The 27,406-nt window shown below is 44.9% G+C and overlaps 1 protein-coding gene across 1 annotated transcript in view; it reads left to right on the top strand.

Annotated features, from left to right (window-relative positions):
- The window catches only part of PRKG1 (protein kinase cGMP-dependent 1), a 1,238,870-nt gene that overhangs the window by 794 nt on the left and 1,210,670 nt on the right, over window positions 1-27,406 (top strand). The gene's annotated exons all lie outside the window — the stretch shown is intronic.

Genomic DNA, 27,406 nt, shown 5'->3' on the forward strand with positions numbered 1-27,406 from the left:
GACCGCAGACCCGGGCCGCGGGGGGCGCCGGCGTCCCGGGGAGGGGGCGGCCGGACGGGGTGGGGTTCGGTGCAGGGACTGAACGCGCCCCGCGCCCCGGTGCAGGGGCGAGCGGAGGCGGGACGAGGGCGCGTCTCGGCAGCCGGGATCAAGCCTCCGGGGTGGGGACGGGGAGAGGATTATTCCCAGGGTCACTCTGCAGTCGGCTGTGAGGTCAGCGCGGAACTGCGAGGAAGCCCCACATTGTGGACGTTCCCGTGCCGGGTTCCCCGCAGCTGTGCCACACCTTGGGCTTCCCCGGGGCTCGGAGGCGGCTCGGTGACCTTGTACCTGCGGCGGGGTTGGGGCTGCGGGACAGCCCCATCCCAGGGCGGACCATGCCGCCTGCCCGTTGTCTTCCTCGGGAACCTTTCCGCGGAAAAGTGGGGGGTGCGGCGGGGGAGGGGCGTCTCTCTGGGCGCCTCCATGCCCCTTCCCTTAGTCTCCGGACACTTTAAGAGCCGGAGCCTGCCCTTTCAGAGTTGTGTGTGGCTCGTCGGTAGCGCGCAGAGGAGGCCGGGCGACTTTGGCCACAAGTAGGAAGCTTTTGCACCCGACGCGCCGCCTGCACCGGAGAAGGCTGATCGATTGGCTCCAGCATTAAAGCGCCTCTGGACATTAGGGAGAGGAAGTGCAGACTCCCCAGCCCATTACTGGCTTTTAGTCTCTGGAAGTGCGCGGCCGAAAGTGCATTTCGCAGGATATTGAATATTCCATTAGGCGTGCCTTCATGCCCGCCCACCTCTTCCCTCTTCCTAGATCACTTGGTGTCTGAGTTGGGACTCTCAGGGGACCCCTCAATGAGTCCCTCCCCCTAAGCTCTCTGACTTGGAGGCCAGCACTAGCAAAGAGCGTGTTCTCTTGTCCAGTCTCCATCCTGGCCACTTCCAGGCCTCTCAGTGCCCGCCCCCCCATCCCCCTCCTTTGTCTCTCCCTCCCTCCTGTGCATTGATGAGTGTTCCTGTGTGCTGGGGGAGGGGAGCACAGGAGGCTGGGCAGGATTGAGGAGCTGTTAGAAGAGAACCAGGAGCCGGGAGTGGGCAGGGGAGAAAAACAAGAACCTGGCAGTAAGGATTCGCCTTGGGGACGTTGGGCCCTTTCTGACCCGACGTCTAAGAGGACAGTTTTCACCGTCCCGAGGGACACTCCACTTACAAAGTGACACCGTCCACATGGCACCGTTTGGCCCGGCGTGCCCTGAACTTCCCTGCCCGATGGAACGATGGCATTCTTCCCAATGTCAGGCCAAGTCTGCAAAAGGCCCTCGGATCTGGCCTGGCCCTCGGTGGGAGGCGGCTGCCTCGGGCTGAGGCTGCGGCGCGGCCTGGCTGCGCATTCCGCGGCCACTGCCCTGCCCCTCGCTCAGCAGCTGGAATCAATCTGCCCACCTCCTTAAGGAGCCACTTCGTCAGCGGTCACCCGGCAGCTGCTGGCCTCCCGGGGCCCACGGGCTGGCCGAGGCGTTATCGCATTTTTGCATTTTTGGAATTTCAGATCGCTGCTTCTGGGCTGCGCCCCTCCAGGGTACCCGGCACCGCACAGAGGCTGTTTCAGCAGCCTGCGCAGGGGCCTCGGGGAAACTCTCCTCACCCAGAGGCCTCTCTCGTTCGGGCGCTGGCTCCCAGAGGCGCTTTCATTCTCCTGGACACGGGTCTGTCCAGCAGTGCGAGGACGTTTTGTGCGTGCTGGGAGGAAATGGCCGATCTTTCCTACGTGCACAGGGCCGATGCTCCCTTTCCTACCCACCCCCTCCCCCCTGCACTTTGGTGGTAGGGGTAGGAGCCTCCAGCCAGCCCGGAGCATGCTCACAGGAGGTCGTAGGAGCCTCCAGCCAGCCCGGAGCATGCTCACAGGAGGTCGGCTCCAGTTAGTGTGGACAGCGAGTAGCTGGAGTGCACTCTTACCTCCTCTCCGCTCCCTTGACGCTGGGATCCAGGGTAAACTTCTTGCTGCTGAGCCCTTAGGTTTTTATACTTTGAGAGGGGGAGGCTGGAGTGGATTTTCAGCAAGCTGACTCACTAGAGTGGGAAGAGTTTTGACAGGTACTCCATGGGACGGTAACCATTGGAATCAGGGACGCACTGAAACAGACCATGGTCCCTTCATTGTTGGTGAGACACCTTAGTCTGGTTCAAGAAGGACAGTAGTTGAAAGTATTTGTCTGCTACATTTCCTAACAGCCAACAAGGCGCTTTGAAAATAAAGTACCCTGGGGCGCCTGGGTGGCTCAGTCCGTTGAGCCTCTGACCCTTGGTTTCTGCTCAGGTCATGATCCCAAGGTGGTGGGATCGAGCCCCACGTGGGGCACTGTGCTAAGTGTGGGGGCTGCTTAAGCTTCTCTCTCTGCCTCTGTCTTCCCCTCCCTCTGTCCCTCTCATGTGGGCGTGCTCTCTCTGTCTGAAATAAAATTTTTAAAAACTATATTTTCTACTTTTCCGATACTTAGATTGGGGGACCAGCTATTCCGTCACCTCACGTCGCCTGTGTGGAAAGCCGCAGCGGCCGGATGGCTAACCCGGGCTCACAGGGACTGTGTTACTGCAAAGCCAGCGCTCCTTTGCAGTTGCTCTAGGATTTGAGCGATAACTATTCAGGAGTTTGTTTCAGACTTTACTAGGACACGCAGTGTTTAGAGGAACAAGAAAGGACATGTATTTTGAAATCATAGTCTGTTTGGTGGGCAGAAGGAAAAAAAGAGCTTTTGCTTAAAAGCACCGTTTTAGAAAATGATGGCAATCTAAAATATTTACATAATAGGTGGCGAAAATATCTCGCATTTATTGCAAGGGAAGGAAATGGGAGAATTCACTGGCTGTTGTAATCAAGTCGATCCAATTAGCCAGATCGGCTCCCAAGTGTCCACAGAGGGTACAAGGCACCAACTCCATTAAGGATGATCTAAGTATCTGAGGAATGCTTAGATGAAAATTATACGAGGGAAAGGGAAGGTCTGAGTACTCAGCCTGAGTATCAAGTGTACCATATGATGATCATGTTCAAAAAGAAAACATCCGACTTATTGCAGCCCTCATTTTCAGACCCCATAGAAATGCCCAGTAGGGATCAAGTGATTATCTCTGAAAACGGGATGGTATTTTGGATGGTGATGATGTCTTGAGTTTATAAATCACTTTCTGCCAGTTAAGTCCAAGTATTTCGTGTCGTTTTCTATAAACTCTACATTCTGTGCAAGTATAGCCTCTGCATCAAGAATGACCTAATATCCTTAATTCTTTACCTTAAATTTCTACACACCCCTGAATTCCTTACTTTGGCTGCCCATTTAGCTCAGAGGACTACACACATTTGTTGGTTTTAAATTAGCTGGAGCAAAGGCTGGGATCAATATTAATCTGTAACAGGGACGGTAGATTGGTTTCCAAAGCCGTTTGAGCTTTTCTTTTTACAAATCCCTTGATTCTTGATGATGTGAATTCATCATTTGGAACTTGAACCTCCTTCTGCTGGGACATGGATGCTTTGGGATGGAATGCCCCAGAAATCTCATTGCTTTTTGCATGTCTAACTCCGTGCAGGTCTGGTTTGACCTTCAGACAAAATCAAGGGGTTTGGCCTAATTTTGATATAAGCAACTTCAATGAAATGCCTCAGTACCAGCCAAACTCTGGGCCCAGCTTATTAATGTTTCATGGAGAAAAGACACAGTGCGTTAAAATAGCAGAGATAATCATGATCGGGAGAATGAATCTTAGCATTCTGAGTGCCGCACTCCGCTCTTTCCCTATAGTGGCTCACTCCGTGCTCACAACAGTCCTAAATGACAAATGGGCTTTGCATGCGAGGACTCTCGTCGTGTAGAAGTAGCTTGCCTGAGATCTCACAGCTAGGAAATGCAAGAGACCAGTTTCAAGCCCAAATCCTGAGGTCTGTAGACCGCAAGTTCTAAGTTGCTATACTCTTTTGCCTTGGAACTGGGCAATTTCCATCTTGGTGATCAGTGAGTCCTTTCAGGCAGAAACAAACAGGTCCCCACCCCCACCCCCAAATTCGAATAGGATTTCTGTGAAAATCTTCAAGCCAACACTGTGCTGACCTCCTGGCCAATGGACTCTTGTATCCAGCACGGAGGCTTAGACATGCTCGCCAGGTGGGGACTTGCTCTGGCGTCCATCTCTTGGGATCCTCAGGTTACCAGTTTGCTTCCTTCCTACCCTTCTCATGTCCTCAGCAGGGATGACGAAGAGTACGGTTGTGACAGTGATCTGGGTTTCCTCCTGTGAACACCATTCATCGTACTCTGCCTTTTGCTTGCACACTGCTCATGCTAATCCCTCTGTCCCTCCCAATCTTACCAGCAAAAGGAATTTATTACTAAGTGACAATATATCAATATGTTACCCAGTTATCTTTGCCAGATTAACATAGTAATAGTTTAACAGCTTCTGGGAGAAGGCATTCATTGACTTAGCTCAGATGAGAAGTATTTATGACAGGAGTTTAAGGGGAGGCGGTTGAGGAGGGCAGGGGAAGACTTTCGTACAGGAAGGCTCCTCACCATCCTGGTCACTGGGAGGGGACTGGTTCTGAGCGTAGCTTTTCAGCCCCTTCCCGTCGGAGCTGCCTGGGTAGCACCTGGGGCAGGATCCGGCCTTCAGTGATGAGAGAACTGAGCACATTATCACCGAAGTGCCTTTTACGGGATCTCAGAAATGGGACCTGACTTGGTGAATTGATGTCTTCAACTTCTCATCTGTCTGGACTTCTTGTTTCAGACCTATTCACTTTGCTTTGAGATTGGCTCAGGCTCTAGAATCATGCACAGTTTCCTGTGGAGGAAATGCCGAGAGTGGATTAAAACCCTTCCTTTTGGGGTGCCTGGGCAGCTCAAGTCTCAGTTAAGCATCTGACTCTTGATTTTGGCTTGGGTCATGGTCTCCTGGTTCGTGAGTTCAAGCCCTGCATCAGGCTCTGTGCTGACAGTGCAGAGCATGGTTGGGGTGCGTGCGTGCGCGCTCTCTCTCTGCCCCTCCCCTGCTGGTGTGCTTCTCTCTTATTTATTTATAAACAAAACTTAAAAAAAAACCCTTCCTTTTGATCAGATTTTCAGGTGATTTTGTCACTGCTCAGAATATGAGAAATTATTTTCATTTGCCAATGAGACTTTGCTTAGCGGAGTTCAGGACCCTGTCTCGTGCAGGATTCTTGTAGCTCTTGGAGGTTACTGTGCGTTTGGAGATAAACCAGGAAGAGCATATCCTGTTTCACAAAAGTGAAAGCTCAGAAGTTGGGGAATTGTCAAAAGGGAGAGCTGACCTTGAGTCTGCCTTTGTCGGTGTGCCTCGCCACGTGGAGCAAAGGCTGTGTGTGCGTGGCTATGTGTAGGTGCGTGCGTGTATACATGGGTATACACACACAGACAAACTGCCACTTAATTTATTTTATGACTTGTACGCCCTCTTGCCGTAGTTAATATTCTGGAACTCCTGTACGCTGGTCCAGATCAGTTTCTTGTGGAAAGGAAGATTTATGTCTTGGGCTGTTAGCATACAACAGACTACAGCGTCTTGGAGTTTGTCCAACGCTCGTACTTGGAATTGGGCACACGCGCCAGCGTTGTTTCCCGGAACTGGTACTGGACCGATCTCTGTTGCTTCCTTCTACTTTTTGCCCACTGAGGGCTTTTTCATTTCCTTTTCTTTGTCCTTGGGTGTGCCCATGCTCACTCGCTCTCTCTTTTGTGTCCCTGTGTTTCTCTGTTCCAGAACAACATCTGTAACTGCTGCCAGATCTGTTTTGTTTGCAAAAATCTTAGAGCGGCAAATATAGAACCGAGTTCTTGCTCACAATGCTGCTTTAACCTTTTAAAATCTATCATGTCTTCAGATGTTTTGGGTATCACGCAGTTTGAATGTCCTAAAGCTTAAAAAACATCCATTGTCCATATTGAAATATATAATGCATTAATGTATTTGCTCAATAAAACATGCATATTTCCAGAAAATGTGAATATTTGAAATAGATTTGTTTTGTTATAGAAAGACAGATGGTAGACATAACCTCCTGATTTTACTTACTGCTTCTAAGCAACAAATTCCTTTTTAAAGACTCTTAGCCTTACTCCTCACCCCTCCCTAAACACCACTGGTAGGTTGCAGACTTTGTTGTACGAGGTGTTGCTTGGATTAGAAACATCTCCATACTGTTTCTTTTAATGAGCAGAGTAGAAAACCAGGCTTCCTTGGAAAATCGTGTAATTTTAAATTCAATCGATATAAAGTTGGTATTGACTAGAAAGTTTTAAAATATCATCTGTAATTTGCCCAGTCTCTTGGACTAGCTGCACGTTTATCGTTTTGTGTGTGTGTGTGTTTTGTTTTTTATGTTTAGTGCATGTTTGTTTGACATATTTGTGCAGCTCAGTCCTCAATAGTTAATACATTGACACTGGGAGTTGATTGGAGGTGATTCCGCAGGGTGAAGGGACACGTGGATTCCACTCCGGTGTGCAAGCTGGGTTCGTCTGAGTGTTTGTTTATGAAGGCTAATCTGATAAGATGGCTACAGGAGTTAGCTTGTGGGGTTAAAGTTTTAATTTGCGATCAAGAGTATCCCACTGTAGTTCTTAAGTTATTCTCTCGGATACGTTGCTAATTCACTCTGTTCTTCCTTTCGGGTCCAAATTAGAGAGTGCTTCACAATGTGTTTTAATCCTCAGATGTGTCTTTATTTGAGCGCTCTGACCTGAAATGCTGTGATAATGCTGCTGGGAAACCTTATGGGGAGCCTAAAATACCTCTATGTTTGCCTCTTACAAATATCTGTACATCTATTTCTTCAACTCTACGCTACTATGATTGTGTGAGGCGCAAATTTAAAGCCTTCGGGTAAATGTTAATATTTTTCTTGACGTCCCTCATTGCCCGTGTGGTACAGATAATGCTAATTTTGTGCGTCACATGGTCACCAAGGAACTTGGCACTATATGCCCCAAATTCTCAAAATAGAAAATTCTTTTATATCTTAGGTTGTAAACTCCTGGGTAGACACCAGGTCTGTTTACTGTAAAAATTCCAACCTAATAAAGCCCTCAGCTTACCATACTTTTCTTTTCCCAGATGCTAATTTTTAGATAGTGGGTAAGAACAGCATGTACCTAGAACGTATACAAAACAAGTGAGCAAAGCAAACAACGAAAGACCCCTGAACCTTCTAGAGAATAAAACCAGTTCATATCCAGTTGAGTCTCCTCTCGGAGAGTAAGATCGCACTAAAATATTCAGGACAACAACCTCTGTCTCTCCAGGCAGATTTCTGCTGTGGTCTCATGACACACAGTGGTGTGTATTTGATTATTTTGGAGTTCAAATGAGTAAGTAACAGTTTAAAAATCAGATTTCGTGACTTGCTTTGTTTCCTGGAAAAGAAGCCTGAGAGTACTCACAGACCTCTCTTGGGAAAGCCTTTCACTCACGTTCCAATGGGCTTCCTAGACTGTGGTGACAAACAGATGGCAGGAAATTGCACAAAATCCACGGGCGTCTTGTCTTTTCACAAGAGTGTGTTGCACATGGGGACGTCACCCATCTGGTGAGTCACTGCAGAAAAAATGTCTGAGAACTTCTGATCTGAATGATGGCTCTAAGAAAATGAAAATCTTGACCCTGTGACACTCAAAGCAACTTACTTAAAAGTCACGGTTGTTAGATTTCCTGCACTCGGTTCAGCACGTCTACATCAGACCTGCCCTGTTTGGGAAGATTCTCGCTGCTTGCCTTGGCTTTGTGCTCCTCTTTGGTGACTCTTTGGAGGGTGGTCGGTTTCTCCACCAGGGTTAGAGTGGGGACAGAGAGCGAGGCAGGAATGGTGACTTTTATAAAATATGCTCTTGCACAGATGATAAAGCAATCTGGCTAAGAATGATTCACTTTAATATATCATCCAAAAAAAACATCTGATTTCCACCCCCACCAGATTTGTGATTTTCCTTGCCACACCGCAGCAGGGACCTTAGGTGAGCAGGACAGCAGGAAAATGATAAAGGGCACTGGGCTGGCTGCAATCTCTGCCTAGCGGGGCCCTGGGAGCTCTCCCGGAGCCTCTGCAGGGTGGTGTGGCTTCTCTCCTTCCACAGGGTGCTTCCTGGGATCTGCAGAGTCAGCAGCTAAGACTGTTGCCGTGAACGGTAGCATTGTGGCATTTTATAGACGTGATTATTCTCTTTCTCTGTAAAAACACAATTTGGAAAAAGTTGGGAAGGGAAAATCTGTTATGAAAAAACAAATTTATTTTCCTGTAATCCATATTTCATCGATGTGTAGGAAACTAGATTCATGCAAATGCAGAGAAAGGTTTCTAAAAGTTGTTAGAATGGCTTTGTGGAAAAATGAGAAAAATGTGAGAAGGGAGGGGAAGAATATACAGGCAGAAAGAGGAGTTAGCAACAATCCAGTTTTCTTCCAGAGCATAGTGCAGACTGTCTTCCCCTCTTAGGAAAGGGGATCCTTAAGGTCTGGCTCTAAGTACCCTCCACAAGATAGAAAAGGCAGGTGGAGGGACAGAGAAGGAGGGAGACAGGGAGAGAGGGATTGCGATTTCAAAATTGACCACAAGATGGCAGCAGAAGCACAATATTCCGCAGCTGGACAAGTAGTAGTTGGCAATGGCCTTTGGTTGATGAAAATATATTCCCAAACATCCAACTTTCCCTCTCCCTCCCCGTCTCCCTTTCTCCCCCTCCCTCCTCTGTCTCCTAAAATTTATTTATTTTTGGAAACAGAGTGCAACTGTGGAAGGGACAGAGAGAAGGAGAGACAGAATCCCAAGCAGGCTTCTCGCCTTCAGCTCAGACCTTGACTTGGGGCTCAGACTCCCCAGCCATGAATGAGATCATGACCTGAGCCAAGATCAAGGGTCCAGCATCTAGCCGACTGAGCATCCCGGCGCCCCTACCTATATACAGCCTTCTTAATGTCAGCACTCAAGTATTTGGGCAGCATATCATTGAATGCATGTCATATTATCATTTTCCAATTAGTAGTGATTTGGCGGAAAGTATTCAAAAAGCCAAGTTCAGTGTTCTTCAGTAGCATTTCTGCCTTTAACAAAAGGGAGGCAAATAGCACACTGGGCGTGGAGAGGTCTTTGAACATTAATATCAATCTGAGGGAAATTCTTAACCCCCGTGAGGTCTCTGTGTTCCTATTTGCCTGAGAGAAGACAACTGAGAGAAAAATGACAGGAAATTAATAATAGTAAAAAACACGTGTGTGAGAGTATGGAATTGAGGTTTCCTACCCAGCCATAAAAAACTCCATAAAAAACTCCATAAAAAACTAATAGACAATTGTATTTAGCAAAAACTAGATCAACTATCAGATAAAACTTCTTGTAGCTTCTAATAGGTTGTTCGATCTTGGTAATTCTGTGATTCTAGAATATAACTAAGTAGATCTGAAGGTGGCCCGTTACAGGGTGGGCCCTTAGAAAAATATTTGAATAGTCGAGTGAATGATGGTATATATACATCTAAATATTTGCAAGAGAAAAACAGTTTTCGGTTTGTTTGGTTTTGTTTTTTGTTTTTTTTATTCTAGGATGCCCTGAATATAAACTGCCTTTCAACAGTTTCAGAGCAAAGAGGAGCGAGTGCAGCCTGGCCTACCACAGAGGGGTAACTTGTGGGTCACATCTAACGGGACTGTAAGTTTTTATGTCAGTCCTCCCTTGGGAAGTGCCATTCAGTCTTCCTGTAAAAGGCTGTTTCATTCAGTGTGTGGCTCCCACTCATGTGATGGCTCCAGGGGACTAGAAGTAACAGTCTTGCTGATGGCCTCATTTGTGATTGAACATCGTGGAGACACGTGCTGATTTTGGTCAGTCTCAGTAACCAAGGGCGAATGCCACACGCAAGTTGTACTTTGGGTAAAAAGAAGTCAGTTTTGAATTAATGTGATTCCCTGGTCCTCTTTAAGTATTTTGTCTTTCATGTTTATATATTTTGGGGACAGAAAGAGACAGAGTATGAGTGGGGGAGGGGCAGAGAGAGACCGGGAGACACAGAAACCGAAGCAGGCTCAGGCTCTGAGCTGTCAGCACAGAGCCTGACTCGGGGTTGAACTTACGGATTGAGAGATCATGACCTGAGCTGAAGGCAGTTGCTTAACTGACTAAGCCACCCAGGTGCCCCTACTTGGCCTTCTTTAATTGATTTCTTTGCTCAGATGTTACATCAGCTTGTACTCAGATAAGCTTACAAGAGGGGACATAGAGAACATTTAAAACAGGGCACAAAACTGATATCCTCTTTGACAAGAAATTGCCGTTGCAGAACGTGTATTGAAACTTTGTGATACGTTTATTAAGTGCTGTCAAGCATATAAAAAATGCTCTTCAGGGCAATAATTTGTTTCTAGGTGAGGGAGAAAACGTTGTAGTGTGTGACCATGAGAGAAACGGAAGGGTAGACAGAATGGAAGGTGCACAGGGCCAGAAAAGCGAATCTCACTAGTAGACACGGTTATCAAGGCAAAGAAAATTCCTGCCGTAGAGAGGTCGGTTGTCTCGTCTCCCCCTGGGGCCCGGGCATCACACGGACGCCTGCCCCGGTGCAGATGTGCTGTGGGCTCGCCGGGCTTTGGATCTTAGAGCAGTCCGAGACAGAAGTTTCTTCGGCGCGGTCCTGTGTCCACAGTCACCAGTTAAAATCAGGACGCGCTTTTGGATACTTGAGGACATGCGTCACATCTCCGCTTTGCTGACTTCCATCTTTTCTTGGGCTGTGTCTACTTCCTTGATTGTTTTAATTGCCAAAGTAATGCCTGCTGGTTGTCAGACAGTAGAAGGCTGCATTTCATCCTGCCCCTCCCCCACGCCCGCCACCTGGCCTGCAGCAGCCGGTGTTAGGCTTTCTACATGTTTAAGCAAACCTTGTAGAGGGAGAACTCCCCTGCCCATTTGGAGGTTTTTGCTTATTGCTTGTTTTTCTAACTAAACACTCCTTAGTAACCTGCTGGTTTTTGGTTTTGCTTACTAATGGCTCCGAGGGTTCTCTCCCGAGCAGTCCATGCTGGTTTTTCTAATGGCCACGCACTCACTATTCCATAGCGTCCAAGTCCTTCGGCTTACTGACAGTGATGGTTATTGGTTTGGCCTGTTTGAGCATAAATGCTGCCACGAATATTCTCGCACACGTTTTCTCGTCTTTTATTTATATATGGGATACACTGCCCAAGGTGAGAGAGCGAGGTCAAGAATAGTTCCTAGTTTTCAGGGTAACTTTTTCAGTGTATGTGGTGATGCATAAACTTTCTTTGTCAGACACATTGATCTCCAGCGCTTTCTGTTACACCTCAAAGGTATGCTGATGGCCTCGATGGGGTTAATTTTCTACATTATGATTAAAACCCAGACCTATAACCATCGCAGTGCTGTGTACTTCTTTCTTTCTTTGTTTTTTTACTTGAGCTGCCTTCATGAGAAGTGTTTTGAGGCAATGTTTCCATGCATTTTACCCTTCAGATTTATAAAGTTCATATTGTGCTTCCAGCTTGACTTTTCTTTAAAGTTGAATAAAATCCTTCAATTCTGACAATGTCATGGTTTTGAAAGTAAGAATAAAATTGTGTATATACTCCTCTTAAGTAGCCAGAGTTTTTCTTTAAGGATTGCAATGATTTGTTTTTCTTTCATCAAAATACATTTCTGATATTTGAAGGATTCTGAGGATCTTGCTCCCACTTGAGAAAATAACAAATTCCAAGTCACTCAGCTACATTTTTTTTTAAAGGCTAATGGGAAGATTTGGACATATATGGTATTGGAATCACTCACTAAGGGCTTTCTTTTTATAGGATGGCACTTCTGGGAGTTTTCTTTTCTTTCCTTTTTTTTTTTTTTTTAATATGGTTACAATACTGGACTAGATTTCCCAAAAGATAACTTTGCAGACATTTATTTGGATCGGATTTCGGTCTTATTGAAAGTAATCAACCTGCCTCAGCGCAGTAGGCAGCGCGTCAGTCTCATAAAAGTAATCAAACATCAGGGTGGAGCTGTAAAGTGAAACTCTTTTTGGAGATTAGGAAGAGCAACCTTAGAAATTTCAGCTCAGTCTTACAGAGAAATGACCTCAGGACATGTTGTGATCATTGAACCAGGGACCTTTTGGGGCACCTGGGTGGCTCGGTCAGTTAAGCGCTGACTTCAACTCAGGTCACCATCTCACAACTCATTAAGTTTGAGCCCCACTTCGGGGTCTGTGCTGACAGCTCAGAGCCTGGAGTCTGCGTTGGATTCTGTGTCTCCCTCCCTCTCTCTCTCTGCCCCTCCCCCACTTGTACTCTGCCTCTGTCTCTCTCAAAAATAAAATAAACAACAACAAAAAAAATAAAAACAAAACATGTGGCTTTGGAGTCATGGACCTGAGTTTGAATACTGGCTCCTCCTGCACACACTGGCCTTGTGATTTTCGAAGAATTACTTCTCTCTCTGGGCCTTATTTCCCCGTCTATAAAATAGGGATAATGATGCTTCTCGCCATAGGCTTTGTGTACAGGAGCTACTCCATACCTGTCTGTGGAGTAACAGGAGATGAGTGCAAAGTGCTAAGTAAAATTGCTAGCCAGTGTGTGCCGATGTAAGGCTAGAAAAATTTAGAGAGTTTTGGGGCGCCCAAGTGGCTCAGTCAGTTAAGTGTCCAACTCTCAATTTCTGCTGAGGTCACCCTCTCACAGTGCTTGAGTTTGAGCCCTGTGTTTGGACTCTGTGCTAACAGTGTGGAGTCGGCTTGGGATTCTCTCTCTTTCTCTCTCTCTCTCTCTCTCTGTCCCTCCCCCAGTCTCTCTTTTTTTCCTCTCGCAAAATGAATACACTTAAAAAATTTTTTTTAATTTAAAAAATAAAAAATTTTAGAGGGTTTTAAAAACTTTAGTTCTAGGATTAAATTATAGATCCTTGTGGCCAGAAAGGATTTTAAGAGCTAACTCTGTTCATCCCTTTTGATTAACAAAACATAATGGTAAAAAATCAGGCAAACACCTAGAGGTTCAGAAAGATAGTGACTTGCCCCAGACGTGCGGCCAAGCTGGTCAGTGACAAGGCTGGTGCTCCTCGTCCCCCCATGGCTCTGATCTGCCGCCCTAGCTCTCCTGACACCTGTCTGAATCATCCACAGTGATGAGTGACACAAGGGCAACTAGACATTTGTACACTGGAAGCAAGACGCAGGTGGGAAGGACATACTGTTTCCGTGTGTTTCACGAATGTGAAATATGCACCTAAGATCGGGCTGAGCAGAGGTCACACCTCATGCCCCGAGCAGCTCCCCACCAGCTCCCGATGGTGTCATCTGTGTAAGTTTCCTGCAGAGGCGGGGCTGTGAACCACTGCATGGATTGCTTCAAAAAGTCCAGGAGGGGGTGCGGTGCCCGGCTCCGTCCTGCTCAGCCCTGGCAACCCTGTGGCCTGGGCCCTTGGACAGCCATAAGGTCTGTTTCTGCTCTCTGTCTTGTTAGGATTCAGTGCCCGTAAACGGAGATAACTTTCCAAATCCAGGGGAGCTGCAGGTCTGGAGACTGGGTGGAGGCTCTTCCTGGATGTTCTAGAAGCTCCGTAGCCTTCCCCCAACAAGGCTGAAAGCCGAGGGGTAAGAGTGCTTTGGTGGAGCCATGCTGTGCGTGTCCCCCTCCCTAAGTCCACATGAAGCTCACACATTGGTGTGTTCTCGGTGGCTGTTTGCAGATTACAGATGGATGTGGACTGCATCTGAACTTTCCAATTTGGACAAATACTATCCCAGAGTTTATTTCTCTGAAGGCAGTTTGATCTGTCAATCAGCTAATATGCGGGAAGATGCCTGGGGTATTCGGGAGGCAAAGCCAGGTTCTGTCCTTACTAGCCTGGCCATGTCATGCGGTGTGCATCCATGTCCCAGCTCTTTTTTTTTTTTTTTAATTTTTCAAATTTTGTTTATTTTGAGAGACAGAGCACAAGTAGGAGAGGGGCAGAGAGAGAGGGAGAGTGAGAATCCCAAGCAGGCTCTGTGCTGACAGCAGGGCTCGAACTCATAATCCCTGAGATCATGACCTGAGCTGAAACCGAGAGTCAGATACTTAATCCGCTAAGCCTCGTAGGCGCCCCTCCCCCCAGCTTCTATTGCTGTAAATCTCAGGTTGTCAAGAGGATTGAATGAGTTCACGCATATAGTGATGATTTCATAAATGCCTTGTATAGTCATTCATTAAACGTCAGCTCTCATGGTTATTATTTACTTTTTTTGACTTTATTCAGCAGGCATATGATGACTTTTAACTCCAGATCCATTCACATTCATCCCTTATGTCTACCTCCATACTTGGTTCTAATTGTGCTCAAGACAATAGCTCTGACCCAGTTTTCAGAGTCATTTCCTGAATCGCAGTTGGCAATCTGACATCGGCTGTATTTAGGACTTATTTTTCACTCATGGTATAGTCTCTATTCTCTCTACAGGTGTCACACTCTTCCCCCCCCACACCCCATCGTATTAGGAACCGAACACCCTGCCACTAGATTTGGTGGCGGTAAGGCCCCCTCCGCCGTTATCTGCTCCCTGAGTTGAATAAACCCAGGACGTCTCAGATTCTAAACTGCAGAGTGTAACCCGGGGAATCTAACTAAAATGCACTTTCTGATTCAACAGGTCTGGGGAGGTACCAAGAGACGGTGTATTTGTAGTCAGCGCTCACGTGATGCTGATGGTTACGGGTCCCCAGATCCTTACGTGGCAAAGGACTGGCCAGAGGTCTTCTCTGGCTCCTTCCTCTTCTCCTTTTTCTTCCCCCCCCCCCCCCCCATATTTTTATTCTGTCCAAGTTAAAATTTTTGCACAAATAAAGTAATCAGACACATGAATGCAAGCTAATGAGTTAATGAAACAATAACATGGATTCCATGACAAGGTCAACTTCTTATCTAGGAAAGCCTGGAGGCAACACTCTGGTATTCTTTCCCCTTCCAGACAATAGGTACTCGTAGCTGTACTTTGGAAAGCCTCCTGCAGAGGCTGTGCTTGGGTTTAAAACCCCTAATATCTTAATCCTGTTGCTTTGCCTCTTTACACCTCAGTTTCCCTTCTGTAAAACAGGGATAAGAAGGTCCACCCAAGCTGACGCTGTGCAGAAGACTGGCTGCAAGCGTGCAGTGAGTGATAACCATTGCCTTTGTAGTTTTAATGCTAGTGTCTGGAGACAGAGTCACATTTGTCCCCAAATGACAAATGTGGCCCAGAAAGAACTTTAATTCAGATAAGATAGGAAAGTAAGAAACCCTGATCCAAAAACTTGAGCCACCCAGGCGCCTCAATGTGGCTGATTCAGAGGCAGCTGGCCCAGGACTGTCGTAACTCCGGGACTCTAGCGTGTATTACAGATACCACAGCAGGTGCATGGGCACAAGTAAGAAGAAGGACCTTCAGCTAGCCCAGTGTCCAGGGGCCCTTAAGCTATAGTGCATGGAAATCTCCATGGAGCTGTTGGTACAAGAGATTCTGGGCTCCATCCCAACAGATTCTGATTTAATCGACTTGGGAAATTGCACATCACCCCAGTCTCTCTGCCTCTGTTCACGTGGCTGTCTTCCGTCTGTGTGTGTCTATGTCCAAATTACCCTCTTCTTTTCAGGACCGTAGTTGTGGAAGGTAGGGACAATCCTCACCCAGGAGAACCATGTCCTGATGACATCTGCCAAGACCGTGTTTCCTAATAAGGTCATGTTCAGAGATCCTGGATGGACATTAATTTTGGGGGGGGGCAGTATTCAACTCAGTACACGGTGCCATCTGTTTTTTAAAACAATTTTCCTTTGAGCCCAGGATTTAATGCTGTGGCTTTTGAAGTCTGCTGAGCCCCGTGGAAAAGAGGCGTCAGAGATGAGGGGTGAAGGGATACCTAGGTGATGATGCCGGGTTTCACAGAGGTTTTGCTGTCCTCCATTTCCATCTGCCTCCCCTCCCCCTGCTCCTTCTCTTCTTTCTCAAAAGATGCAGTGTTGATTGATAGTCCTTTGGTTCAGAAAAAAGTATCAGTGTCTCCTGATTCCAGGAAACGACATAGCTCTGCGGTGGTTTATGGTTCTCTTTTCACGGTATGGGTTTTAGAAAGATGTATGGGGAACCAAAATTGGGCTTAAAATGAGAGAACTGGTGATTTTCATGTCTGTAGACTGTCGTTTTCCTACCTGTAATTTTAGGGGGAAGGAAACTTTTATGCTGTAATTTCGACACTTTACTTCTCTGTAATTTTGGTAAATTGTTTCCTTAGGGTTCCAAAGAACAAGTGGAATAAACCTCAAACAGACATATTATGGTAACAACAAATTTGCTTTGGCACCGTTATCGAAGCAATGTCAAAATACAAACCAATTTTGAAAAGCTCTAAACGGTTCAATCAAAATTATTGATATTAAAACTACAGGGTGATGTTTTAGAAAGGACTGTTTTGTAAGTTTACCTTCTTTTATATATTTAATAGTAGAATTTAAATTGTTTGGGGGCACCTGGGTGGCTCAGTCAGTTAAGTGTCCAACTTCTGCTCAGGTCATGATCTCATGGTTGATGAGTTCAAGCCCTGCATCAGGCTCTGTGCTGACAGCTCAGAGCCTGGAACCTGCTTCGGATTCTTGTCTCCTCTCTCTCTCCCTCTGTACCTCCCCCACTCATGCTCTCTCAGAAATGAACATTAAAATTTTAAATTGTTTTATCCCAAGCTGAAGTGGGTGCACATATGCTTTGTAACCTAAGAGTTTTTATTTAATGTGTCCAATAATAGAAATTGTATTTCCACCACTATGAATTTATACTTCTTAAACATTGAAGAAAAGTTCAAGAGACAGTGGTAGTTCAGTTAGCTGACTGGTGATTTGGTTTTATATAAAATAAACTATGTAATAAAAGACATTCAGGTATCTTTTGGAAACATAATTAAAAATTATCATATGTATATATTTTTATTGGAATATATTTAGTTCTCAAACACCCTTCCTCCAAGATGCGTCAAAGAATCCAGGTTTCTGGGAACGGAGTTCTTGATAATTTTGAATATTTAATGATATACTGTTCATTATGGACTCACTGAGGCCTTTTTGAAAGAAAAATCTATCTGAACACTCACGCTACACAGACAGAAGTCTCTGCTCCCCATTCCCCTCAGGATTGTGCACGCCTTGGTTTTGTTTGCTTCCTATCCACCTATCATCTGATCTCTTTTTAAAACAATGTGTCTTCTCATTGCTGAGTGAGATCAGTAATTCACATGACCATTTCATTTCTTGGAAACTTTGCTGGAAATATCCAAGTGCCTTTGGTAGTGGGGGAGGGGTAAACCAAGGGTCCCACCCACTGGAGGTGGTGATTGGCCCCTGTTTTGTAGAAATTTTCCAGGGCTGTCTTTTGTCCTAGGTTGTATAGTTGGGTGAGGGTATCAATGACATCTTAAATTTGCAGAGGGCAAGATGCTGTAGAGGGTGGTAATTTTATTGGAAAACAGAATCAAGATCCCAGAAGGCTTTGAGGGGCAAGAAGAGGCGTGTATAATCCTGAGACACCCAAGGCTCTCCTTTTATGCCACATGTTTTCCTAATGCTCCCGGTATTCTGAAATGAAATGCAAAGATAATATAGCCCATTTGCACGGACAATATGGGTGCATATGTGTACCTTAGCCCCCTAATGATAATCCAAAGAAAAAACAACAGAAAATAATGCATAATCAAATAATACGTGGTGTAACAGTTGCTTTGATTGTCCAAGTTGGAAATGACCACGGGAAAAGGACAGTGTGATAAGTTGAATTGAAAGTGGCAAGGGCTGGCACCTCTTCCTAAAATCATTTCATGTAACAACTGGAAACATATATGGGTCCTGGTGTATTTGCTTGGTGGCAAAACCAAGCAATTCATTTACATGTAAAACAGATTTAGGCTCCAAGCTTATGTGATCATATATGGGTTTTTCTTCTGCATGAATGGCGGGTCAGAGATTTTGAAGTGGCGTGGGATGTAGAATAATTCTTCAGTGTGTGGTGTTCCGTGGACTGCATGACTTGGTGATGACCCAAAAGCACCCCACGGATTCCCAGAGTTCCCACAAGGGGGCAGTACTGCCGCCACTGAGAATCTCTGGTCTAGGTGTTTTCACCTTGGGAATGTGGATATTTTGAATGAGGTAATGTTTTGTCTTGGACAGAGACGTGTGGGGGTGTGGGAGACGGTGGCCTTGTGTGTTGTAGAATGCTTGGTGGCACTTAAGCTTCCACGAGATGACAATAGTCCCCCATCCCCACTCCAGTTAGGACAACCACAGGTGTCTGCGGACACTGCCTCTTGTCTCCCAGGGGCCATAGTCACCCTTAATTGAGAACACTGAACTGAAGAAAAAGACATTTAAGGGGAAATTGAGGGAAAAGCTTTCTCCCTGAAGGAACCATGAAATAAATTTCATAATTAGAAGGGACTTCATGGGAGCATTTGTGAAAAGTTTAGGGACTATCAATATGGGATTTATGAATCAACCAGGTGTTCAGGCACATAAATATAGGAGCATATTATGTACTTTTTTCTGATTAAAAAGAATTTTCCCCCCTGTTTTATAAAGTAACAAACATGTGGCCACGTAAGAAGAAGGGTAGAATCACTAAGAGTAGATGTGCTATGCTCTTACTGTTGATTCCCACTGAGAGTACTGTGTCCCATCCTGGGTGCGTTTGCAGGGACAGCTATTTGTGTATAGGAACAAAGGCATTTCATGGATTCTGTGTTGTTTCAGCAGGGTAGAATGAAGACAAATTATTGCAAGTGATAGGGTGGCTGTTTCCCGCTCAGGGTAAGGCAGATCTTCCTAACAGAACTGTCTGGATTGAGCTACTTTGGAAGTAGTATGGGAGTAAGTGGTGATATTTAAGGAGAAGTTTGCTCACAACTGGCCTTGAAAAAGTAGAATCGTTTGTAAGGTTGCAAATTACTCTAGTAGTGACGGGAGTTTATTTATCCCTTCCATACTTCCTACATCCTTCCTGTATCCCTCCATCTATCATTCTAAGTGGTCATGAGCTCTGCAATTGAACACTTAGCTTCCACGACCAGGCAGTATACCACTTCCGTTCCAAGACCATCCGTGTGTGTACAATCATGAGAGGCTGAGAAAGTACCACTAGTATTTAGAATTAATGCACACATTTTAGAGCATCATTCATCCTTTATTCATTCAGCAAGCAGTGACTTATTGAGTGCCTACTTTGCGCCAGTCATTGTTCCTGGTGTTGAGAGCACAGCAGCCCTGATCCAATGTGGCCTCTGGTCTAGAAACAAAAGCGAGCGATAAATCACAGAACCGACTAAGAAGTAAAATTTCAGAGTGTCTGGGTGGGTCAGTGAGTTGGTTTTGGCTCAGGTCATAGTCTCATGGTTTTGTGGGTTCAAGCCCCATGTCAGCTCTGGCTGACAGTGTGGAGCCTGCTTGGGATTCTATCTCCAGTCTCTCTGCCCCTCCCCAACTTGCATTGTCCTTGCCCCTATCAAAATAAATAAATTAAAAAAAGTAAGAATTTAAATAGTGAGGAATGCTAGGAAAGGACCAATGGTGCTGTGGCACAAAATATTTTAGTATATGTGCTGCTGAAGCGAGCACTATGTGGCACAAAATAAAGGAGGGAAGGAGGGCTCTATTTCAGATGGGATGGTCAAAGGTGAAACTCCTACGAGGTGGCCTTTAAGTGGGGATGGAAAAGATTTGAGGAGACAATTGTTCTAGGAGTGGGAAGAGTGTTTTAGACAGAAGGAAGGGCAGGTGTGAAGGACCAAAGCCCAGAAAGAACAATGTAGCTAGGATATAGTGGGTGTCAGGGAGCCTGGCCTGTAGAAAACTTCCAGAAAGAGAAAGGGTCCCCCCCTGCTGTCAGGAGGCATGGGGCTTAGAGGTGAGAACATGGACCGGGAGCCAGAGAGCCTGTGTTCAGGTTACATCACTTCCTTGTTCCTTATTCCAGTTGCAAAATGAGCAAGCACATATCTGTGCATAATTGTGAGCCTTGGACCTTGTGGACCACGTTAAGGAAGGTGGATTTTATCCTAAGAAGGTAAAGTCCCTGAAGAGCTTTTCAGTTCAGACCCTTGTGTAAAAACTTAGAAACAATACCCGATACAGTGAACCTAGTAAGAAAACAGTGATTGCTTTAAGTTTTGAATGTATTGTCCACATCACAATATGTTAAGTCATTAAAGGGCTAGTTCTCTCTCTAGATGATTTGAGCTACTTGGCAACAATGTGGAAAGGTTACCCACAAACGGTGTTTTTCTTTTTTATGTTTAAAAAACTTTTTTTTTTTAATTTTTGAGAGACAGACAGTGTGAGCAGGGGAAGGGCAAGGAGAGAGGGAGACACAGAATCTGAAGCAGGCTCCAGGCTCTGAGCTAGCTGTCAGCACAGAGCCTGACGTGGGGCTCGAACCCACGAACTGCGAGATCTTGACCTGAGCCGAAGCTGGACACTTAACCAACTGAGCCACCCAGGTGCCCCAAGCGGTGTTTTTCTTGGTCAGTGGCTGTCATGTGTTTTCTAGGTTAAAGACACTCAGTGATGTGTAGGAAGAGATACTTGAAGAATCTGATTTTTAGGAACAAGTTGTCTGGGTCCTTTAGGAATAAAAAGGAAATTTTAGACATTTTTAAAAGCTATGGGAGAAAGAAAACCCTAATATCATTTGACTGTAAACATGGCTAATAGCTAATAGGGTTTCTGTAGGGCTGTATCTTAGCTGTGTCCCATCTCCTGCCCCTGTTGCTTTTGTTTCTGCTTTTAAACCCTCAATGGTAGTAGCCATGGTTAGAAACACATCTCTGTGTGTTAAGCTAATTGATGGCTATTGATGGAAGAAGGTGTTGTTACCTTATGGGAGCCACAGCTGGGTGCATTCTCCCCTTCCGTTTTTGAGATGCCCCAGAGGGCACGCTCCGTTTCTTAGAGGAACCAATGTGAGGTGGTGTTCTCTTTATTCTGCAAACCACAGTTGTCTGCCCTTGCAGCGGGCATAGAGTAACGATGTAATCAGATCCCAGCTGTAACAAATTATGGGAAAAATTTTTTGTCAGAAAAAATTATCTTGAAAACATTTTTTATTTTAGACATCAAAGTCTCGGTGGCCTGTCTGTGGTGAAGCTGTGTGAGCAGGAGACCCTCCCTTGGTGGTCCGAGGGCCGTGGAGACGAGGTGAGGGACTGAGAGCCCCACACTTGCTCGTCCCTTCCTGTGGCTCTGACACGGGCTAAAACTGAAGTACAGGGACTGGGTGGGCATGTTTGACCCTGTTCTTCCTGGTTTTCAAGTGACATGGAGTGAGGCTGATGTTTTTACTTCTCACAGCAGAAGCATCTTGATTACTGCATGATAGGAACTCGGATGATTTCCCAGCATGTATGTCTCTTACATTGAATCTTTATTTCCAAGTGATCCAACGGAAAGACCACACCCGTCTTGCCATGGGGCAGCGTCTCTGGTGAGGTAAAGTTTCCCTTTAAATGAGCAAGCACTTTCATTGCAATCCTCTTTGAAAAAGTTTCTAAGGAGGATAATGACTTTACCTAATTGTGAAAGAATGTCTAGATTGCAGTGAACCGGCTTTCCCAGACTCCCGCAAACATCTCAAATTACAATCACTGAGCACTGTTTCTCACTGTATCTTCATCACGTATTTATTTAATACACACTATGTTCAAGATACTGTGTTCTTTTTAAGCCTGTGTGTACCGAGCATTTCATTTTGTCACTAGATAGCCCATTCCATTTGTGGGTTAGGAAAACAGGACTCCCCCCCACCTCCCCCAAGACAAACAGCCAATTCCTGAAGACCCCAGGCTGAGTTCTATTTTGGGTTAGTGTCGCTCAGTAAATATTTATGTGTTCCAGGTGCTGTGTTAAGTCCCAGGAAAACAAAATTCATCCAGTTACAGCAAGTGTGGAGCTCACAGAAATGGGTGAAGAAAACCCACTAAGGAGAGTTGTGATCAGCCTGTAAGGGTGCTGGGGAGGAGGTCCGGGGTCTAGCAGGAAAGAGCACATTTTCCCTAACAGCCAAGGGGCGTCAAGAGAGCTTTCTGTAGGAGTCCTCATCTGGGTCCTGGGCGTCTGGTGTTTCCCACAGTGTGCGCAGGACATCAAGCTTCCAAAAACAATTGGTTGCAAGTCAACAAATGTGTAATATTCATCTCTCATTGCCTGGGTTATATTTGGCAAGGGGACGGGAATAGAGGTTTAGAAATGAACGGAGCAGGGTCCCTCTCTTTCATTTTTCAGTCAAGCATTATCAGCTTATACTGTATTAAACGCTCTTCCAGGTCTGTGGTTTACGTGCAAGATTTGAAACTTAGATTCCCTGTCCTTCTTCTCAGCCAGTGGCCCTGTGTTTTTAGTTTATGTCACTGTTACTAAATCTTTGTTATTATGATTGAGTAAAATGACTACTCCTGCTGGCAGAAATGCGCTGCCTGACATCGGCTAGAATGCTTGACTCAAGCAAGCTTCATTTCAGGCTTCTGTGATAAGGGGGAAATGCCATGTTACTCCCCTACTTTTTCTGAATATCCTTGATTCCCTGAAGCCGTTCCAAGGCTAGTGGGTAGCACCTTCACCAGTATCTGTGCATTACTCCCTGCGGGGCTTGAAGGCGGTTTTCTATTCCTTCAGTTCCTTCATTCTAACCACAAGTCAGTGAAGAAGGTATTATTATCTCCCTTTTGACACTGAGAAACTGAGGCTTATATTGATCACATGACTTGCTCAAGCTCCCTCTTCAAACTCTCTGTACCTCTAATCAGTCCCGACTAATCCCCTGGTTTTGTTGTTTAGGACACTGTTTAAGCACATCTCCTCGGAAGAGACTCCTTTGTTGCCCATACACTGGGTTGGCTGTCCATCCTCCGAGTCCTCAGAGCATCCCACACTTACCCATATTGTCACGTTTGGGCTTTGATACTGTATCTGTCTGTTTGCAAGTCTGTCTCCTGCACCCTTTCCTCCAAGCTACCTGAGAAGTGTCACCACTGATTGAATGAGAACACTACATACTTAACACCTTGTTATCGTATGTGAAAGTGCTTTAGAAGTGACTTAGAGTAGGAGACATTCTTAGACCATTGAGCACAAAGCATTATGCTAAGATGAAGTTTCACACTTTCAAAGCCTTTATCTTCTACTGGAATAGGCATGGTTATGGACCGAATGTCTGTGTGATTCTCTTTCTGCCATGTTCCTCCAAGTGAGACCGGTTGGCAGTCCTTGGCCCAGAAGGGGGCTCTTATCACATCTCAACCATGCTGGCATCCTGTTCTCAGACTGCCAGCATCCAGACTCTGGAGAAATAATTTCCTGCTTGTAAGCCACCTAGTCTCTGGTACCTTGTTAAGGTTGCCTCAATTGACTAAAAAAGCCATATTATTGGTATGATCTGCTTATAAAACAAACAGTTGTGCTTAACCTCTCATTCTTCCTGAGGGGGTCTGTTACTCTCATGCTGTCTTTTCACTGAGAAGTACTTCATTAAATTTTTTTTTTTACATTCCTTTTTTGAGAGACAGAGAGAGGCAATGTGAGTGGGGGAAGGACAGAGAGAGAGGGAGACACAGAATCCGAAGCAGGCCCCAGGAGCCTCATGTGGGGCTTGGGGCTCAAACTCACCAACCATGAGATCATGACCTGAGCCAAAGTTGGATCCTTAACTGAGCCACCCAGGCGCCCCCGGAAATACTTCATTTTAAATCCCTATGACTATATTACCAGATGAAACAAACAAACAAAAAAGCCTCAGCTGCTTATTTTTAGTAGTAATTTTATTTTTAATATATAGCTGTAATACTCCTTATCTGCTAGGCATGGTCTGGGATATTTTGCCTCGTTAAATAAGTTGGTACCCATAACACCTCTAGGAGCCGGGGGCTATTATTATTTACCTTTTCAAATGAGAAACCTGACTTTATTTATCCTTCACTTTGAAGGCTATTTTTGCTGGATATGGCATTCTAGGTTGGTTTTTTCTCCTGGCTCTTTGAGGGTGTTATTGCATTGTCTTCTGGCTCACATGGTGTTTTTGACCCAAAATCTACAGTAATTTTTATACTTGTTCCTTTGTATGCCATATGTCTTCTTTTTCTGTGTCTGCTCTAAAATTTCTTAGGAACAATTTGATTATGATGGCCTTGAGGAGATTAAGTAATTTTGTGGAGTTAGGATTCAAATTCAGGAATTCTTTCTCTGGTGGCCATACCCTTAAGCAGTACAGTGTGCCGCCCTAAGTTTAGCCATCAGTGTTTTGGTGAGGATGTTGGAGCAGAGAGAGGAGCTTGGGTCTCGTATTTCCAGTCCAGCACCCTCAGTTCCTTCAAGCACTGAGAATGGGATCATACTCGACTTTTTCCTTACATATCACTTTTATAGGTTTTGAAAACATTCAGGGCAATTGTTTCCAATCTGGTGTTGCTTTGGCCTCTTGAAAACAGGAATCTAGTAGAAAGTCTTAATGTTTAAACTTCGTAAATCATAAATTGACTCAATACAGAGGCTTCCTAGGACATTTGACTGGGATTCAAACCAACTCACTGGGTTCAACTGATTTTCTCTTGCACATCAGAGACTCTGGTAATGATGTGTTTATTTGATTATGACATAAGGAAAAAAGAAAATAACTTTTTATTTAAGAAATGCATTTTATAGGATACAACACTCAATGATGGGATTTCTGAGTGAATATTGCAAAAGGGAATCTTCTTGGTGAAAATACTGGGAATTAGTAACCCAGAATCTCACACTACTTGTCATTATAAACTCTACAAAAGGTAAAAGGTTATGTAATTCTAACCTCATATTGTGTTGTTTCCCTTTTTATGCTTCTAATAGGAAGTCAGACAAATACAGACTAACAATTCCCACTCAATGTTTCTTTCATGTTAGAACACTGTGATCATTACCCAAAACCAAACAAAACAAACAAAAAATAAACTAAATAAAAGTTTTAGTTCATTTACAGCTCCTTCTCCAAATAGTTCCCGTTTCTAGTGGAAAAAGAGTAGAATGCTGGGAAGTTATTAGAAAAGGGTAAAGTTAGATGTTGCAGTATATGTTGTATTCATGGTGTTATGTAATAAAAATGGGCTAAAAATAAGGTTTAACCTGGTATTTTATACGGCAGATCTTTTCACCAGCATAAATCCATAGGCTGCTCATCATCGATATGGTGTGGCCGTTAAAATGGATTGGGCATGTTGAGTGGTAAGTATTTTTGTAGATTTGTGATAGCTATAGGGTTAAAGATGATCCACATTTGAAAAACATTTCATACATGTCTTAGAAATTTATACTTGAAAATTATGGCTCAGTGTCTAGCCAGGGTGGTATATAGGCATTGTTGAAGGATTAACAGAACAACCATCAGAAACGAAATTCACAATGATGATACAGAATAGTAAAGCATGGCAAAGTCAAGGCAGCATTGCTCTGTCTTGTAGAAAAGCATAGAAATTCCAAGTATCTGCCTCTTATGTGTGCACTTGAACTTTCCAAAGTTACGAAGCACTGAATGGCATATTTCTTAGTGAAACACTGATTGAGAAAAGTTGCTAAGCTCTCGTAATGCACTAATTTTGGTTCATCAATACTTAGTAACCTTAATAATTCATTTGATAGGTTATAAGTAAATAACCTTTGCTCATGTCACATATTAAACATGTCTATGAAGTTTGGTCACTTGCCTGTAAAACCAAAGATAGACTGGCTTTAAAAGATAAAAAACAGATTGTGAGATACCGAGGAGCCTCGTGTGGCTATGGACCACACTTAAGAAACATGCAATTATCAATAATTTGTCCGATGCTTCTTAGTATGTTAAGGAAAGTAATAGACCTCTAGATGCCCCAGTGCCCATTTTGTCATTTCTTTGCATTACAGAGAATGTAAACTCGTTATTCTTCAACTGGCTATGAAGTCTGAAGAGTTTTCTCACAACGATATCACTTTGATTCCTTCTTTTTATCTTAGTTCATGGTCTTTCTGTCCTCCGTCTACACTCATTCATTATTGCCTATTTTCCTATCTCCTTCTATCAGTAAAAGAAGATGTATCCTTCAATTGCAAAAATATAGCCATGTTTCCTACCCCATCAAGAATCAGGGAGACCTCTGGGACCATTATTACTCTCTAAAATTAAAATTTTAAGATTAACAGTCGATAGCTCATAATCTGTCCTTGGATTTAGAGTAGCATTATCCAAAATGTGTTTGGCAAGACCTAGTCCTACAGGATGCTCCTTGAAAAGTGGAAGTGGGGGTGCCTGGGTGGCTCAGTCAGTTGAGCGTCCAACTTTGGCTTAGGTCATGATCTCACAGTTCATGGGTTTGAGCCCCGAGTCGGGTTCTGTGCTGACAGCTCAGAGCCTGGGGGCTGTTTCAAATTCTGTGTCTCCCTCTCCCTCTGCCCCTCCCCTACTCAGGCTCTGTCTCAAAAATAAACTATTAAAAACATTTTTTAAAAAAGTGAAAGTGGTTACAGTTGGGATCTCTGTATGTCATATTCCCTTCTTGGAAATAGGCAATGTGTGTTAGGATATTAATGATTCTGAGAAATGCTGCTCTCAAAAAAACTTTGAAGATTCTGCTAAATTCAGCATTTCCCATATTTCTGCCATAGGTCTTGTCCCCTGCTTAAATTTTATTTTCCCATGAAAAACATGTACTATCACACAGGATTGTTGTCTTCTGAGAAAATCCCCTGGGAAAAGTGATCTGAGAGCAAACATAGGGTAGAAGTGATTTTCCAGAGTCACATCTCAGTTTCCTGCATAGTTTTTCCATCTGCCATCTCCTACCCTGTCGTGTCCCGCCCCTGCCGCTCTGGCCTGTGGGGTGGTGAGTCCTCGTGGGTTCTTGATCCTGAGGGAGGGAGAGAAAGGGCAGGAAGGGGGACGCACAGAGAATGAAGACACAACTCATGGTTTCCAATCAGGCAAGAAAGAGATCTTTATTCAGAAAACTGTCTCTTATAAAGGTTTCAGGTAGGAAAACAAGGCAGCTGACCTAGGTCGGTTGCTAGGAAACAGGGTTAAGGGATTAAGGCTGGAGTTAAAGAGGAACCAGACTAAAGTGTTCTAGCACAGCGCCTGAGGAGCTGATACTACCCTGCCTGCAGGCGGTTGATCTTTGTTCTTCTGGCTTCTCCTCTGACAGGGAGTGGTGCTTCCCTGCCTATTTTTGCAACTCCCCTCTGGGAGTGACATATCCGGCTAGCAAATGGCCAAGCAGCTGAGATATTTTCTGCTCCCCACACTACCCAGCTCAACCACCCCATTTTCTTTTGAAGTCCCCTCATTCAGGCCACTGAGCTTTCTATTACATGTAGT

Source organism: Suricata suricatta, chromosome 2 (genome assembly GCF_006229205.1).
Source record: "Suricata suricatta isolate VVHF042 chromosome 2, meerkat_22Aug2017_6uvM2_HiC, whole genome shotgun sequence".
Lineage (NCBI taxonomy): Eukaryota > Metazoa > Chordata > Mammalia > Carnivora > Herpestidae > Suricata > Suricata suricatta.